Raw genomic sequence first — 17,610 nt, 5'->3', positions numbered from 1 at the left:
AAGACCCAATTACAAAAGAACAACAAACCGATGTTGGTTACAAAATAACTTGCAATGGTGACGAAAACGAAAAATGTAACAAATGTTACATCGGTACAACAAAACGGCAACTAGGTATAAGAATTAATGAACATAAGAAAGATGCAGAAAACAAAAAACGTCGACCGGTCTAGCACAACACCTTACAAAGAGCAAAAACGTAGCGGATTTCTCAAATGTTAAAATTTGGACATTGAACGGAGAGTTAATACGAGAATGACGCTGGAAAGTATACGCATTCAACAACTACAAAACGCGATGAACTTCAAAGAAGATTTTGACAATATAAGCAGCGTCTACTCAGCTGTTATACAGAGATGCTAGAGAATGTAAAAAAATAAACAAATATCATTTTAATGTAGCTATGTGAATAATGTTGTGCATAAATTTTATTAGTACCTGACCTAAATAATTATTAATGTTAATTTTAATGTAAGTAGCAAAATAAGTGTTAAATGATGTGTCAGTTTTATGTTTATTGTTAATTTTATATACTTAACATTAAACAGATCCCCAAAGAAGAAGACGTAAGGTAAGCGTCGAAACGCGTCGGGAATAACAAATATACCCTGTTTTAATTTATGCCCACAAATGCTCATTTTAGCAAACCATAAATTACCCTTTGTTGTGCAAAATAGCTCAGTTTACTGGAAATTTTGCCTTATTGTTTTTTCGAAATAACAGGCAAGCTTGCGAGATAACTGAAAAATTCGAAAAGAAGACAATTCGCCAACGCTTCCCAAGGCAGCCGTTCCAACGGAGCGACTGGGGATTTTTCCCGACCAAGGGCTGTCATTTCAGTGTGACCCCATGTAATTTTTGCTTCCCTGTCACAAATTGTCATCCTCCCAGCAGATTCTTACAGCGGGACTGCACTACTCCGGAAAGGTATCGAACCCAATCAGAGGCTAGTACCTGATCCCGGTCCAGAGAAATGGTTTTGCTGCGTGTGTCGGAAGGGAATATTTTTAGGACGGTTACTGTATTGCCAGTGTCTGAAGTGTAAGGGATATTTAGTTCGCACGGGGGGTTCTGGTCTAGATCCCGAAACCCGTAGACCCCATAATTTTTACAAATCTTTTGTGGTACCTTGCCCCGCCGAGCGCCCCATGACGCCAACAACTCATACGGCCGCTCCTACCCATTAGCACAATCTCCGTAGGAGAGTAGGTAGCAATGCCGAGCATCAGTTCCTGCCCCGTCTTCTTCTTGGCCTCTTTCCGGCACTAGCACACTATTAGGTGAGGGAAACAGACTCTTAGTCCCTAACACCCTTTTGCACTGTTTGCCAGCACAGAATATATATAATTGCGGCGACTGCCCAATGCAGGTGCTACCTTGGACCGTGCCACTTTCCCAGATGTTCTAATAATAATACAGATGTTCTAATAACCGGCCCGAGGGCGCAGCCGGTTCTATGTACCGGAGCGCTGCGGATTATTTTCCCGACCAAGGGCTGTCAGTGTAACCGCATTTAATTTGATGCGTCCTCCCACAAATTGTCATCCGCGGAGCAGCTCCTTGCAGCTGGACGGCTCTATACCCTCCCCCGGGAAGGTATTGAACCTAACCCGGTCCCAGGCTGTGGTTCTGCTGCGGAGCGGAAGTGGAGGCGGTCTCGCGTTTATCAACCACCGCTCAGTGCAATATAATCTACTTGATCCCGAAATCGGCCGCAGGGACAGTGTCCTGGAACGTGAAGGCATATCTGTTCGGTCAGGCGATGTAAATTTAGAAATCATCAACACCTACATCCCACCTGTTGCCCCAGTTGATACTGCCCTTACATCAGCGCAGTGCTCACTGGCGCTATTCGCATTATCTTAGGTGATTTCAATGCCCCACCCCCAGCGGGTTAGAGGGTTAGAATATGCCCGCGGTAGGTATGCCTGTGGTAAGAGGCGATTAAAATACCAATTAGATTCAAGGAGTTGTGTAGAGAAACCGTTTCAAGGGGCTGCCAGCGCAATATATAGCGTCTCCAACCCGATTGTCAACCTCACCTATCCGTGGCGAATCCTGTTTCATTAACAGCCGAGTCTCTGGCGACCCCGAACTCCTCGTGGATCTAGGGGTGGGAGGGCGGTATGGCCTAGAAGGTCGCATGTGGTTGTTGTTGTTGTTGTTGTAGCAATGCTCGCCCCACCCAATAGGCGCGACCGATCACAAATTGTCATCAATATCCTCTAACGGGAGTCCAAGGAAACTTGCCGTTTCAACAGGGGTGGACCATAAGGAAAGGGGTGTTAGAGGCGTTGGTTCCACATTACAATTAAAGAGATGGTTGGTGTCATGTGGGGACACATTGCAAGCAGGGCATACATTTTGTATGTCGGGGTTGATTCTGGATAGGTAAGAGTTTAACCTGTTACAGTATCCAGAACGAAGTTGAGCAAGAGTGACACGCGTTTCCCTGGGGAGTATGCGTTCCTCTTCTGCGAGTTCTGGATATTTTTCTTCAAGTACTGGATTCACCGGGCAATTCCCGACATAAAGGTCCGACGCCTGTCTATGGAGTTCACCAAGGACCTGCTTGTGTTTTTCCGCTTCATACGGCTGGGTTCTCAGGTGCCGTATTTCCTCAAAATGCTTACGGAGATGACTCCTTAGGCCCCTAGGCGGTGCTGGTTCGTCAATCAGATGTCTGTTGGGATGCCCAGGTTTCTGGGTATTCAACAGAAACTGTTTAGTCAGCATCTCATTTCTCTCCCTGATGGGGAGTATTCTCGCCTCATTATGCAGATGGTGTTCTGGGGACATAAGAAGACAGCCCGTGGCGATTCTGAGAGCAGTATTTTGGCAGGCCTGTAGTTTCTTCCAGTGGGTGGTTTTTAGGCTTGGCGACCATATGGGTGACGCGTAGCACGTAATCGGCTGGCTAATTGCTTTGTATGTGGTCAAGAGCGTTTCTTTATCTTTTCCCCAGGTACTGCCAGCAAGGGATTTGAGGATTTTATTACGGCTCTGAATTCTTGGAACAATTGCGATTGCGTGCGCACCAAAATGTAGATCCTGATCAAACGTCACACCCAAGATTTTGGGGTGTAGGACAGTCGGTAGCGTAGTGCCATCGACGTGGATGTTCAATATGGTCGACATTTGGGGCGTCCATGTTGTAAATAAGGTCGCGGAAGATTTAGTCGGTGACAATGCCAGGTTTCGCGAGGCGAAAAAACTGGAGAGATCAGGGAGATAGCCGTTTATTTTATTGCATAGCTCATCGATCTTTGGGCCTGGGCCTGTGGCCATTATTGTGCAGTCATCGGCGTAGGAACGATTGTGACTCCTTCCGGTGGTGAAGGTAGCTTAGATATGTAGAAATTAAACAAAAGCGGGGATAGGACACCACCCTGTGGCACCCCTTGTTTAATTCTCCTTTGTTTTGATGTTTCGTTTCTGAATTGCACCGATGCCTGCCGACCACCCAGATAATTTGCGGTCCACCTTTTAAGACATGGGGGAAGGGTGGACCCTTCCAGGTCTTGCAGTAACGAGCCATGGTTGACCGTATCAAAACCTTTTGATAGGTCTAACGCTACGAGTACTGTTCTATGGTGGGGATATTGATTCAAACCGCAATTTATCTGGGTGCTAATGACATTTAGCGCGGAGGTAGTGCTATGGAGTTTTCTGAAGCCATGCTGATGAGGGGCTAGCTGCAAATGTGCTTGGAAATAAGGGAGCAAAATGGCTTCAAGCGTCTTTGCCACTGGCGATAGGAGAGATATCGGACGATATGACTCACCTACGTTAGCTGGTTTCCCAGGCTTTAGTAGCGGGACCACCTTGGCCATTTTCCATTTCTCGGGTATGACAAAGGTGGAAAGAGACAGGTTGAAGACATGCGCTAAGTATTTGAAACCCTCTTTCCCTAGGTTTTTAAGCATCGGCATGGCTATGCCGTCTGGGCCCACTGCTTTGGATGGTTTAGCGCGACCAATGGCGTCCTCAACCTCTCTAGCGGTGATGGTAATTGGTGACGCGCTGAGTTTGTGTTTATGTGCGTGTCTATTGGCTCTCCGTCTATCTTTGTCGACCGTAGGATGCATTATATATTGTCGGCAGAAAGCGCTCGCGCATTTTTTCGCATCCGACAGCACCTTATCGCCAAAGGCGATGGAAACTTTGTCTTTGTGCTTAGTCGGATTCGATAGGGACTTTACGGTGGACCAAAGTTTACCTACACCGGTAGAGAGGTTACAACCTCTTAGGTGCTCTTCCCATTTCGCCCGCTTGTGTTCGTCCACAAGCAATCTGATGCGTTGGTTTATATCCCTTATTTGGGGGTCGCCTGGATCAAGCTGTCTTATAAGGTCGCGTTCCCTCGCTAAGCTCGCGGCCTCCGCCGGGAAGTGGGGCCGGATTTCGGGAATTCTCCCGGCGGGAATGAAATGTGCCGAGGCGGATTCAATGACCTTACGGAAGGCACGCTCCCCTTGGCGGGCATCAGTCGGGATAGGGAGGGCAGCAAAGCTGCTGTCTGTTGCAGATTTATATTCTTCCCACTTTCCTTTTTTGAAGTTTATGAAAGTGCGTTTTTCGGTGACGATGAAGTCGGCAGTACGCTCGAACGAAATAAGTATGGGCAGGTGGTCGGATGCCAATGTTACCATCGGCTGCCAGTTGACGCAGTTTACGAGTTCTGCGCTCACGATTGAGATATCTGGCGAGCTATGACAGCTTCCTACCATACGTGTGGGGGCGTCTCCGTTTATTGTGCAGAACGTCGTTTCGTCTATTTGATCCGCCAACATCTCACCACTACTGTCCGCCCGCAAGTTTGAATGCCATAGGTCGTGATGGGCATTGAAATCGCCTAAGATAATGCGATTGTTGCCAGTGAGTAAGGCCTCGATATTAGGGCGGTATCCACTGGGGCAACAGGTGACAGGAGGGATGTAGATGTTGATGATTTCTAGATTTGCATCGCCTGACCGGACAGATAGGCCTTGACGTTCTAAGACATTGTCACTGCGGTCGATGCCAGGATCAAATATATGATATTGCACAGAGTGGTGTATAATAAACGCGAGGCCGCCTCCATTTCCGCTCTCGCGGTCTTTCCTGTGGACATTATAACCAGAGCAGGTCTGCAATGCAGATCTTGCTGTGAGTTTAGTCTCTTGAAGCGCAGCAATGCGGATGTTGTGCCGCTTCATGAAATCGACTATCTCCGTAATCTTCCCAGTTAGTCCATTACAGTTGAACTGCAGAATTCTGAAGTGCATGAGGGGTGACGCCGCCACTCTAGGGGTAAGTGAGGGGTGACTACGCCTAGGTTGTGGAAGGCCAGGACGCAATTGCTGTTGTGGCCTTGGGACTGGGCGCCCTTGGGCAAGCATTGGGGTACCCGGATGATTTGGGTTTGCGACCTGGCAACATGGCGCGATGAAACCCGTCGGGGGGTTGCCGTCGCGGAGACCAGAACATCTAGGAAAGTGGCACCACCCAAGGCAGGAGCTGCATTGAGCGGATGTCGCAAACCTATATATTCTGTGCTGGCAGACGGTGCAAACGGAGGCAGGGACTAAGAGTCCTGAAAAGAGGGGGGGAGAAGAAGACGGGGGCAGGGGCTGATGCTCAGCATTGCTACCAGCTCTACTACGAAGGTAGTAGTCATGAGTGGTATCAGCTGTTTGAGTTGTTGGCGCCGTGGGGCGCGAGCAGCAGCGGGTACTTGTTGTGGCTTGCTGAGCAGCGAAGCTGCTGGAAGGTAGTGGGGATACGCTTAGGCGTAGACTACGGGACGCCCTTGGGCGTGAGCAGCAAGGAGCCACAAAAGATTTATAAAAGTTACGTGGACGTCGGGTTTTGGGATCAAGCCCAGAACAACCTGTCCGATGCAACCATCCCTTGCACGAGACACACTGAACAGAGTATGACCGTCCTAAAAAGATTCTTTTCTGGCAAATGCAGCAAAACCATTTCTCATGACCGGGGTCAGGAGACGGACCCGGATTGGGTTCGATACCTTCCCGGAGTAAGAGAATATGTAGCAGTCCTGCTGCAAGGAGCTGCTGGGAGGATGACAATTTGTGGGACGGACGAAACAAATTAAATGGGGTCACACTGAAATGACAGTCCTTGGTCGGGAAAAATCCCGAGTCGCTCCGGTACATAGATCCGACTGCCTTGGGAAGCCTTGGTCATAACAAGTCGTTCCCGAGATGGTCGGGCTTCGTACCGGAACGTACCGAATCTTCATCCGGCAAAGGAGCATAAACATCGATAACACTCCCCAAGGGTTTCATGTGGCCATACTAAATCGTTCCCGCGATGGTCGGGCTAGTACCATATTGGTGCTTGACCATCAAGATCGATAACACTCCCCAAGACCTTCGGGGAGTGTCCTTATCGCTACAGAGCGATTCTTTTGCATGCGGGTCAAGCAGCTCACTACTGCCGGTCGCTTGCGGCCAAGTATCCTCTGGGTAGCCGCTAAACATCCGTTTAATGGTGAGCTAATGAGAGAAGGCGACAACCTGGCTAAGCCACTCTGACATAATCGGTTTAAGGGCTAGCCGGGGGAGATCTCATCGGCAGCGTCTGTACACCTCTAGGTGCGGCTGCAAGTGGGCGTCTGTCTTGGAGCAAGCGGCTCGCTATATAAACGTGCCAAGTAACATTTTCACGCCCGCTGAGCGGGTTGTGCGCTGGGCTTGGGATCCGCCACGTAAAACCATACTCCAATGAAATATAACAACAAGCCTCGGATAAATACACTCTCTATTGATGACGACCATGGCAAAAGTTTGAAGGACAATGAATTGAGGGCATGCACCTGGAACGTCCGCTCCCTGAATGGGATTGGTGCAGATGCTCGGCTGGTTGATGTCCTCGTCAAAGCAAAATCTGAGATCACCGCCATCCAAGAAATGCGTTGGACGAAGCAAGGAAGAAAGAAGATCAAAAAGTGTGACATATATTGGAGTGGCCATACGAATAAGCGCAGTTTCGGCGTCGGATTCGTGGTGGGAGAGAGACTTTGTCGCCAAGTTCTGGCGTTCACACCTGTGGACGAACGTCTCGCCGCTATCCGAATAAAAGCAAAATTTTTTAATATATCATTCATCTGCGCCCATGCGCCGACAGAGGAGAAAGACGATGAGGTGAAAGACACTTTTTATGAACATCTGGTGTATTATACTAAAAGTTAAAAATATTTTCCCCCAATATCAAATAGCTCTGATATATCACTCACCGAGCTCAAGTGATGCAGAATTTATAACGTACTTATACGACATTTTAAATAATAACTGCGTAACACAGGATAATATTATCTTCGTGGGCGATTTCAATATAAACCTTTACAAGAGCACAACTTATAGTAAACAGTTAGTTGACTTATTTCGATCCTTTGCTATGGAGCAAAAAATAGATTTTTATACACGAAAGGGCGATAAGACAGATACATTGATCGACTTGTTATTTACAGATAGTAGCTCTATATCATGTTTAAAATTAGAAGAGTTTCAGATTTCAGATCATGAAACGATTAAATTCAAAATCAAATTACATAAGCTATTTCAGATGAGAACGAAGAGAACAATAATTTCCTGGGAAAATTATACAAGCGGCAGCCTTAACTACACTGAATTACGACAGCTTAACTACACTGACTTTGAAAATCTGAGCATCGCAAATAAGGCAACATTCCTATATGATACGCTATCAAGCGCAGTGACCACCCTGACATACTCTAAAGAAGTCAGTGTCAAACTTATGAACAAGTGGTATGATTTTGAGCTGGCTAACTTAAATAAACGTAAGCTAAATCTTTACAAGATCAGCCTATCCACTGGAGAATGGAGTGAATATTATAGTGCGAAACGCCAATATAAACGGCTAATTAAGATAAAAAAGCCAAGTACATGGAAAACAAAATCAACCATAGTGCTGGTGATAGTAAGGTCATGAGGAAAAACTTGAAAAATTCCATAAGCATGGCTAAAGAAAATAATGGTATTAAAAAAAATAAAATAAACGACCAACTCTACACAGAGGAAAATGAAATAGCGCAGTCTTTGAATGACTATTTCATTGATAGTATATTGGAGATTAGCATGAATATTCCTACTTCTTTTAGTAATGAAGGTACTATAGATGAGCAAAATGGCCCTAATGTTTTTAAGTTTCAGAAAGTATCCACTTCAGAGATAGTTGATATAGTAAGTAAGTTTAAAAATAAAATTGGAGGGAAGAAACTTGTGTCGGAAGGAGTCGTTAAAGACTCCATAACGTATACAGGTTTTTTCTATTCTCAACTTGTTAATGAGAGCTTAGATAAAGGTCTCGTTCCTAGTTTATGGAAATCTTCTATAGTTGGCCATTAGAAAAAGTTAAAAATACCATCAGAGCTGAGGAGATAAGACCTATTAACACGTTACAATGTGATGAAAAAATTTTAGAAACAGTGGTAAAAAATCAGCTGATAAAATATTTAGAAGATAATGTAATTATTATACCTCAACAATATGGTTTTCGAAAGAAACATTCATGTGAAAGTGCTTTGAATTTCGTTGTAGCTAACTGGAAAGAAGACTTAAGCAGGAAAAAACACATATTAGCTGTGTTTTTGGATTTAAAGCGTGCATTCGAGACGATCGACCAAAACTTAATGCTGAAAAAGCTTTCTTGCATTGGCGTTTCTGGTATAGAACTAAAATGGTTTCAAGACTTCCTAATTAACAGATACCAAAGAACAGTGATTGGAACGTCCGTATCGGATAAAAGGGAGGTAGATGTTGGTCTACCTCAAGGGTCTGTGCTGGCACCCATACTGTTCAATATATATATTAATGATATAACTAGCTCCATTAAACACTGTGAAATAAAATTGTTTGCTGATGATACACTGCTGATGATAAGTGGGAACAATATTACTGAAATATATGCTAAGCTGCAAGGAGATCTTAACAGCATATATGGTTGGTTATGCGTAAACAGACTAAAAGTGAATGTCAATAAAACGAAATTTATGGTTATATCTAGACGCAATTTTCAAACCAGTGAGCTACAAAACTTAAATATAAATAACGAACTAATTGAAAAAGTCAGCACCATAAAATACTTGGGAATAAAAATAGATGATAAGCTGAATTTCAACGAGCACGTGGATTATACGGTAGGAAAATAGCGAAAAAGTTATATTTTACACAACGAACCTGCAAATATTTAAATAGAAGGTATAAAATCATCGTCTACAGATCTATAATCGAACCTCATTTTATTTATTGCCCAACTATATTTTTCATCTTGCGAGATAGGCAGATATACAAGCTACAAAAGCAACAGAACAGCTTTATTAGATTCATTCTCAAAACACGGTATGACACACCTATCAGAGTCATGCTATGATCTCTTAATTGGCTTAGCATTAGACAGCAACTTTTTTATTATACCATAAAATTTATTAAAAACATAATAGAAGGAACTTTGCCTGCGTATTTGAGGACTAATATAAAATATGTAAAAGATATGCACTCTGTAAATACTCGTAATAAAAATGATTTTAATCTGCCGGCTTATAAAACTGAAGCAGACAAATGTAATCTGTATTATAAAGGTCTTAAATCCTATAATGAACTACCGAATGATATTAAATCATGTCATTCCAATAAATTTAAACAAAAATTGTACAATTATTGCAGAACACTATCAATTTAGTGCTGGACAGGCGGACTTCCATAGCATCGATAGAAGTGCAGCGAAACTATACTGCTATGTAGCGCCAAGACTTCCAAGCTCTTGTACGCATACAAAAAAGGTTGCCGAAGCACATACTGAAACGCATCACTCGATTAACTCAGTGCATCGCCGTGCAGATGTTGCCTTCGCGCTTTACTAACATGCGTAAAATGCCTACATACTACACAAACACAACGCTTTGTTCGCATGATCTGGAAGTCTCCCATCCATAGTACTCCAAGGTAGGACATAGATGTAACTATTCTAGATTGCATAGTCCAGAAGACAATTATAAACATGTAAAATAGATTTAAGTTAGGCTTAGGAAAGCCGTAATAAATAAATACATTACATTACATTACAATAATTAGAACGCACATACGAGCGCTTCCCAAGGCAGTCGGTTCTATGTACCGGAGCGACTCGGGATTTTTCCCGACCAAGGACTGTCATTTCAGTGTAACCCCATTTAATTTGTTTCGTCCCTCCCACAAATTGTCATCCTCCCAGCAGCTCCTTGCAGCAGGACTGCTCCATATTCTCTCGCTCCGGGAAGGTATCGAATCCAATCCGGGTCCGTCTCCTGACCTCGGTCCTGAGAAATGGGTTTGCTGCATCTGCCGGAAAAGAATCCTTTTAGGACGGTCATACTCTGTTCAGTGTGTCTCGTGTAAGGGATGGTTGCATCGGACAGGTTGTTCTGGGCTTGATCCCAAAACCCGACGTCCACGTAACTTTTATAAATCTTTTGTGGCTCCTTGCTGTTCACGCCCAAGGGCGTCCCGTAGTCTACGTCTAAGCGCCCCCCCATTACCTTCCAGCAGCCCCGCTGCTCAGCAAGCCACAACAAGTACCCGCTGCTGCTCGCGCCTTACGGCGCCAACAACTCAAACAGCTGCTACCACTCATAACTACAATCTTCGTAGTAGAGTCGGAAGCAATGCTGAGCAACAGCCCCTGCCCCCGTCTTCTCCCCCCCTCTTTTCCGGCAGCAATCGTGTAGGTCAGGGAAACAGACTCTTAGTCCCTACCTCCGTTTGCACCGTTTGCCAGCACAGAATATATATGTTTGCGACATCCGCCCAATGCAGCTCCTGCCTCGGGTGGTGCCACTTTCCTAGATGTTCTGGTCTCCGCGACGGCAACCCCTCGGCGGGTTTCATCGCGCCATGTTGCCAGGTCGCAAACCCAAATCATCCGGGTACCCCAATGCTTGCCCAAGGACGCCCAGTCCCAGGGCCACAACAGCAATTGCGTCCTGGCCTTCCTGAACCCAGGCGTAGTCACCCGTCACTTACCCCCAGAGTGGCGACGTCTCCTCTCATGCACTTCAGAATTCTGCAGTTAAACTGTAATGGACTAACTGGGAAGATTACGGAGATAGTCAATTTCATGAAGCGGCACAACATCCGCATTGCTGCGATTCAAGAGACTAAACTCACAGCACGATCTGCATTGCAGTCCTGCTCTGGGTATAATGTCCACAGAAAAGATCGCGAGAGCGGAAATGGAGGCGGCCTCGCGTTTATAATACACCACTCTGTGCAATATCACATATTTGATCCTGGCATCGACCGCAGGGACAACGTCTTAGAACGTCAAGGCCTATCTGTCCGTTCAGGCGATGCAAACCTAGAAATCATCAACATCTACATCCCCCCTGCCACCTGTTGCCCCGGTGGATACCACCCTAATATTAGAGCCTTACTCACTGGAAACAATCGCATTATTTTAGGCGACTTCAATGCCCATCATGATCTATGGCATTCAAATTTGCGGGCGGACAGTAGGGGCGAGATGTTGGCGGATCAAATAGAAGAAACGACGTTCTGCACAATAAACGGAGACGCCCCCACACGTATGGTAGGAAGCTGTCACAGGTCGCCAGATATCTCAATCGTGAGCGCAGAACTCGTAAACTGCGTCAACTGGCAGCCGATGGTATCATTGGCATCCGACCACCTGCCTATACTTGTTTCGCTCGAGCGTACCGCCGACTTCATCGTCACCGAAAAACGCACTTTCATAAACTTTAAAAAAGGAAAGTGGGGAGAATATAAATCCTTTACAGACAACCTCTTTGCTGCCCTCCCTATCCCGACTGATGCCCGCCAAGGGGAGCGTGCCTTTCGCAAGGTCATTGAATCCGCCTCGGCACGTTTCATTCCCGCCGGGAGAATTCCCGAAATCCGGCCCCACTTCCCGGCGGAGGCCGCAAACTTAGCGAGAGAACGTGACCTTATAAGGCAGCTTGATCCAGGCGACCCCCAAATAAGGGATATAAACCAACGCATCAGATTGCTTGTGGATGAACACAAGCGGGCGAAATGGGAGGAGCACCTAAGAGGTTGTAACCTCTCTACCGGTGTGGGTAAACTTTGGTCCACCGTAAAGTCCCTATCGAATCCGACTAAGCACAAAGACAAAGTTTCCATCGCCTTTGGCGACAAAGTGCTGTCGGATGCGAAAAAATGCGCGAGCTCTTTCTGCCGACAATATATAATGCATTCTACGGTCGACAAAGTTAGACGGAGGGCCAACAGACACGCACATAAACACAAATTCAGCGCGTCACCAATCACCATCACCGCTAAAGAGGTTGAGGACGCCATTGGTCGCGCTAAACCATCCAAAGCAGTGGGCCCAGACGGCATAGCCATGCCGATGCTTAAAAGCCTAGGGAAAGAGGGTTTCAAATATTTAGCGCAGGTCTTCAACCTGTCTCTTTCCACCTTTGTCATACCCGAGAAATGGAGAATGGCCAAGGTGGTCCCGCTACTAAAGCCTGGTAAACCAGCTAACATAGGAGAGTCGTATCGTCCGATATCTCTCCTATCGCCAGTAGCAAAGACGCTCGAAGCCATTTTGCTCCCTTATTTCCAAGCAAATTTGCAACTAGCCTCCCATCAGCATGGCTTCAGAAAACTCCATAGCACTACCTCCGCGCTAAATGCCATTAGTACCCAGATAAATTGCGGTTTAAATCAAAACCCCCACCATAGAACAGTACTCGTAGCGCTAGACCTATCAAAAGCTTTTGATACGGTCAACCACGGCTCGTTACTGCAAGACCTGGAAGGGTCTACCCTTCCCCCATGTCTTAAAAGGTGGACCGCAAATTATCTGGGTGGTCGGCAGGCATCGGTGCTATTTAGAAACGAAACATCAAAGCCAAGGAGAATTAAACAAGGGGTGCCACAGGGTGGTGTCCTATCCCCACTTTTGTTTAATTTCTACATATTTAAACTACCTTCACCACCGGAAGGAGTCACAATCGTTTCCTACGCCGATGACTGCACAGTAATGGCCACAGGCCCAGGCCCACAGATCGATGAGCTATGCAATAAAATAAACGGCTACCTCCCTGATCTCTCCAGTTTTTTCGCCTCGCGAAACCTGGCATTATCACCGACTAAATCTTCCGCGACCTTATTTACAACATGGACGTCCCAAATGTCGACCATTTTGAACATCCACGTCGATGGCTCTACGCTACCGACTGTCCTACACCCCAAAATCTTGGGTGTGACGTTTGATCAGGATCTACATTTTGGTGAGCACGCAGCCGCAATTGTTCCGAGAATTCAGAGCCGTAACAAAATCCTCAAATCCCTTGCTGGCAGTACCTGGGGAAAAGATAAAGAAACGCTCATGACTACATACAAAGCAATTAGCCAGCCGATTACGTGCTACGCGTCACCCATATGGTCGCCAAGCCTAAAAATTACCCACTGGAAGAAGCTACAGGCCTGCCAAAATACTGCTCTCAGAATTGCCACGGGCTGTCTTCTTATGTCCCCAGAACACCATCTACATAATGAGGCGAGAATACTCCCCATCAGGGAAAGAAACGAGATGCTGACCAAACAGTTCCTGTTGAATACCCAGAAACCTGGGCATCCCAACAGACATCTGATTGACGAGCCAGCACCGCCTAGGGGCTAAAGGAGTCATCTCCGTAAGCATTTTGAGGAAATACGGCATCTGAGAACACAGCCGTATGAAGCGAAAAAACACAAGCAGGTCCTTGGTGAACTCCACAAACAGGCGTCGGACCTTTATGCCGGGAATTGCCCGGTGAACCCAGTACTCAAAGTAAAGTATCCAAAACTTGCGGAAGAGGAACGCATACTCCCCAGGGAAACGCGTGTCACTCTGGCTCAACTTCGTTCTGGATACTGTAACAGGTTAAACTCTTACCTATCCAGAATCAACCCTGACATACAAAATGTATGCCCCGCTTGCAATGTGTCCCCACATGACACCAACCATCTCTTTAATTGTAATGTGGAACCAACGCCTCTAACACCCCTTTCCCTATGGTCCACCCCTGTTGAAACAGCAAGTTTCCTTGGACTCCCGTTAGAGGATATTGATGACAGTTTGTGATCGGTCGCGTCTGTTAGGTGGGGCGAAGCACTGCTACAACAACAACAACAACAGCGCTGCCGCCTTCACGATATAAAAGTCGTGCTTGGTGACTTTAACGCCAGGGTGGGCAAAGAAGGTGTTTTTGGCCCTACAGTCGGAAAGTTCAGCCTACACAATGAAACTTCTCCTAACGGACTGAGGCTGATTGACTTTGCCGGTGCTCGAAACATGGTCATGTCCAGCACGAGGCTCATGCATAAAAAGATACATTTAGCTACATGGCTGTCTCCTGATCGAAATACTCGCAATCAGATTGATCACGTTGTAATAGACGGACGGCATGCCTCCAGTGCGCACGATCCGAGGACCTAACATCGACTCGGACCATTATCTCGTTGCAGCCAAAATACGCACCCGCCTCAACGCGGCTAAAACCAAGGAACAAAAAACAAGGGAAGCTAGACGTCGAAAAGCTTCAATCACAACAGACTGCCAATGATTTCGCAACTCGACTCGCACACCTGCTCTCTGAGAGCACAACTCATCCTAAAGGAATACAAGAGCAGTGGGAGCATATTTCCAAAGCACTTCGTACTGCCGCCGAGGAAAAAATTGGTTACAGGCGACTACGAAAAAACAACTGGTATGATGAAGAATGCCGCGTTGCAACTGAAAGAAAAGACGCTGCCTACAGGGCTACGTTAAAAGCGAGCGCGACAAGAGGAGTGTGTGAACGCTATCGTGAGTTAAAAAAGGAAGCGAGACGCCTTTTCAGGAAGAAAAAAACAGAAGCAGAAAGGCGTGAGTGCGAGGAGCTTGAGCTGGTAGCCACCAGGAATAACGCCCGAAAATTTTACCAAAAAATACGGCGACAGACGGAGGGTTTTAAGACCGGGGCAAACTCCTGTAGGAACGAAGGCGGCGACCTTGTAACTGATGTCCAGAGAGTGCTTAGATTATGGAGGGATCACTTCCCGCTTTCAATATATGTCCCCCCGCCCGATTATGACGAAGTTAGATTAGCAAAAACCAGATTGAAAAACAACAAGGCCGTGGGCGCTGATGGATTGCCTGCGGAGCTATTCAAGTACGGCGGCGAGGAGTTGGTAAAGCGCATGCAGCAGCTTCTTAGCAAAATATGGGCGGAAGAGTGCATGACCGACGGTTGGAATCTAAGTGTTCTTTGCCCAGTCCACAAGAAGGGGATACTGCAAAATGCACCAACTATCGTGGAATCAGTCTTCTCAATATCGCATATAAGGTCCTTTCAAGTGTATTGTGCGAAAGATTGAAGCCCACTGTGAACCGGCTGATTGAACCTTATTAGTGCGGCTTCAGACCTGGTAAATCTACCATCGACCAGATCTTCACAATGCGCCAAATCTTGGAAAAAACCCGTGAAAAAAGAATCGGCACACATCACCTCTCCGTCGACTTTAAAGCCGCCTTCGACAGCACGAAAAGGAGCTGCCTATATGCCGCTATGTCTGAATTTGGTTTCCCCGCAAAACTTATACGGCTGTGCAAAATGACGTTGAGCAACACCATCAGCTCAGTCAGAATTGGGAAGGACCTCTCCGAGCCGTTCGAAACTAAACGAGGTTTCAGACAGGGTGACCCCCTATCGTGCGATTTCTTTAATTTGATGCTGGAGAAAATTATACTAGCTGCAGAACTTAACCGCACTGGAACAATATGCTATAAAAGCGTACAATTACTGGCATTTGCTGATGACATTGATATCATCGGCCTAAACACCCGCGCTGTTAGCTCTGCTTACTCCAAACTGGAAAAAGAAGCGGTAAAGATGGGTTTGATGGTGAATGAGGACAACACGAAGTACCTGCTATCATCGAGCAAAGAGTCAGCGCATATGCGCCTTGGCAACCACGCTACTGTTGGCAGCCATAATTTCGAAATAGTAAACGACTTCGTTTATTTGGGAACCAGCATCAACACTAGCAACAACATCAGCACTGAAATCCAGCGAAGAATCAATCTTGCCAATAAATGCTACTTTGGACTAGGTAGGCAATTGAAAAGTTAAGTCCTCTCTCGGCGAACGAAAATCATACTCTACAAGTCACTTATCGTACCTGTCCTGCTATATGGGGCAGAAGCATGGACCATGACAACAGCAGATGAAGCGGCTTTGGGAGTGTTCGAGGGAAAAGTTCTACGAAGGATTTATGGACCTCTACGCGTTGGCGATGGCGAGTACCGAAGAAGATTTAATGATGAGCTATACGAGCTATACGCAGACATCAACATAGTCCAGCGAATTAAAACGCAGCGGCTGCGCCGGCTAGGCCATGTTATGCTAATGAAAGATGATGCTCCGGCCAAGAAAGTGTTTCTATCGGAACCCGCCTATGGAAGCAGAGGTAGAGGGCGGCCCCCACCCCGTTGGAAGGACCAGGTGGTAAACGATTTAAACTCCCTTGGTGTGACCAATTGGCGCCGGTTGGCGGAGCGAAGGAGCGACTGGCGGGCCTTGTTGGACGGCCATAACCGTTTAGACGGTTAAGCGCCAATTAAGTAAGTAAGTAAGTAAGTTCCCGCCTAAGGGTTACTAACCGAAAGAAAACACAGGCCTGCCAAAACACTGCTTTCAGAACCGCTACGGGCTGTCTTTTTACGTCCCCAGAACAACACCTACACAATGATGCGGGAGTACTCCCCATTAGGGAGAGAAATGAAATGCTGAATAAACAGTTTCTGTTGAATACCCAGAAACCTGGACATCCGAACAGGCATCTGATTGAAGAGGCCACACCTCGATGAGGCCATTTCCGTAAGCATTAAGAGGAAATACGGCACCAGAGAACTCAGCCGTATGAAGCAAAAAAACGCAAACAGGTCATCAGTGACATCCACAAACAGGCATCGGACCTCATGCCAGGAATTGCGAATCCAGTTCTTAAAGAAAAAATACCCAGAACTCGCAGAAGAGGAACGCATTCTCCGTAGGTAGAAGCACGTCACTCTAGCTCAACTTCGATCTGGGTACTGTAACAAGTTAAACTTTTACCTATCCAGAATTAACCCCGACATGCAAAATGTATATCCGGCATGCAATGTGTCCCCACATGACACCAAGCATCTCTTCAATTGCAATGTGCAACTAACGCCTCCAACACCCCTCTCACTATGGACCACCTCTGTTTAAACTGCAAGTTTTCCGTTAGAGGATGTTGATGAAAAGTTCTGATCTGTAATATACATATGTAATAATGTTTAATAACACCTTACGATCGCCAATGGGAAGTTAAGCTATTTCTCTACGCCCCTGTCAGAGACTGCATGTCGATTTGCTTAGTCCATATCCCAGAAGTAGAAAAGGAAATATTAGCCTTTTGATTGTCTTGGACCACTTCAGCAAATTTCATTTATGCCCCTTACGTAAATTTACGTCTTTTGCTATTAGAGAATTTCTCTTAAAGGAAATATTCCATCCGTTTGGAATACCGGAAACTTTAGTTAGTGACATTGGTGCACAATTTAAGTCTAAAG

At 46.1% G+C, this 17,610-nt stretch overlaps 1 protein-coding gene across 5 annotated transcripts in view; it reads left to right on the top strand.

Annotated features, from left to right (window-relative positions):
• Rint1 (RAD50 interactor 1) overlaps positions 1-17,610 on the top strand; it is a 466,626-nt gene that overhangs the window by 61,702 nt on the left and 387,314 nt on the right. The gene's annotated exons all lie outside the window — the stretch shown is intronic.

Source organism: Eurosta solidaginis, chromosome 5, assembly GCF_040869045.1.
Source record: "Eurosta solidaginis isolate ZX-2024a chromosome 5, ASM4086904v1, whole genome shotgun sequence".
NCBI lineage: Eukaryota > Metazoa > Arthropoda > Insecta > Diptera > Tephritidae > Eurosta > Eurosta solidaginis.
Note: the sequence above shows the minus strand (reverse complement) of the source record. Positions and strands in the feature narration are given on the sequence as shown.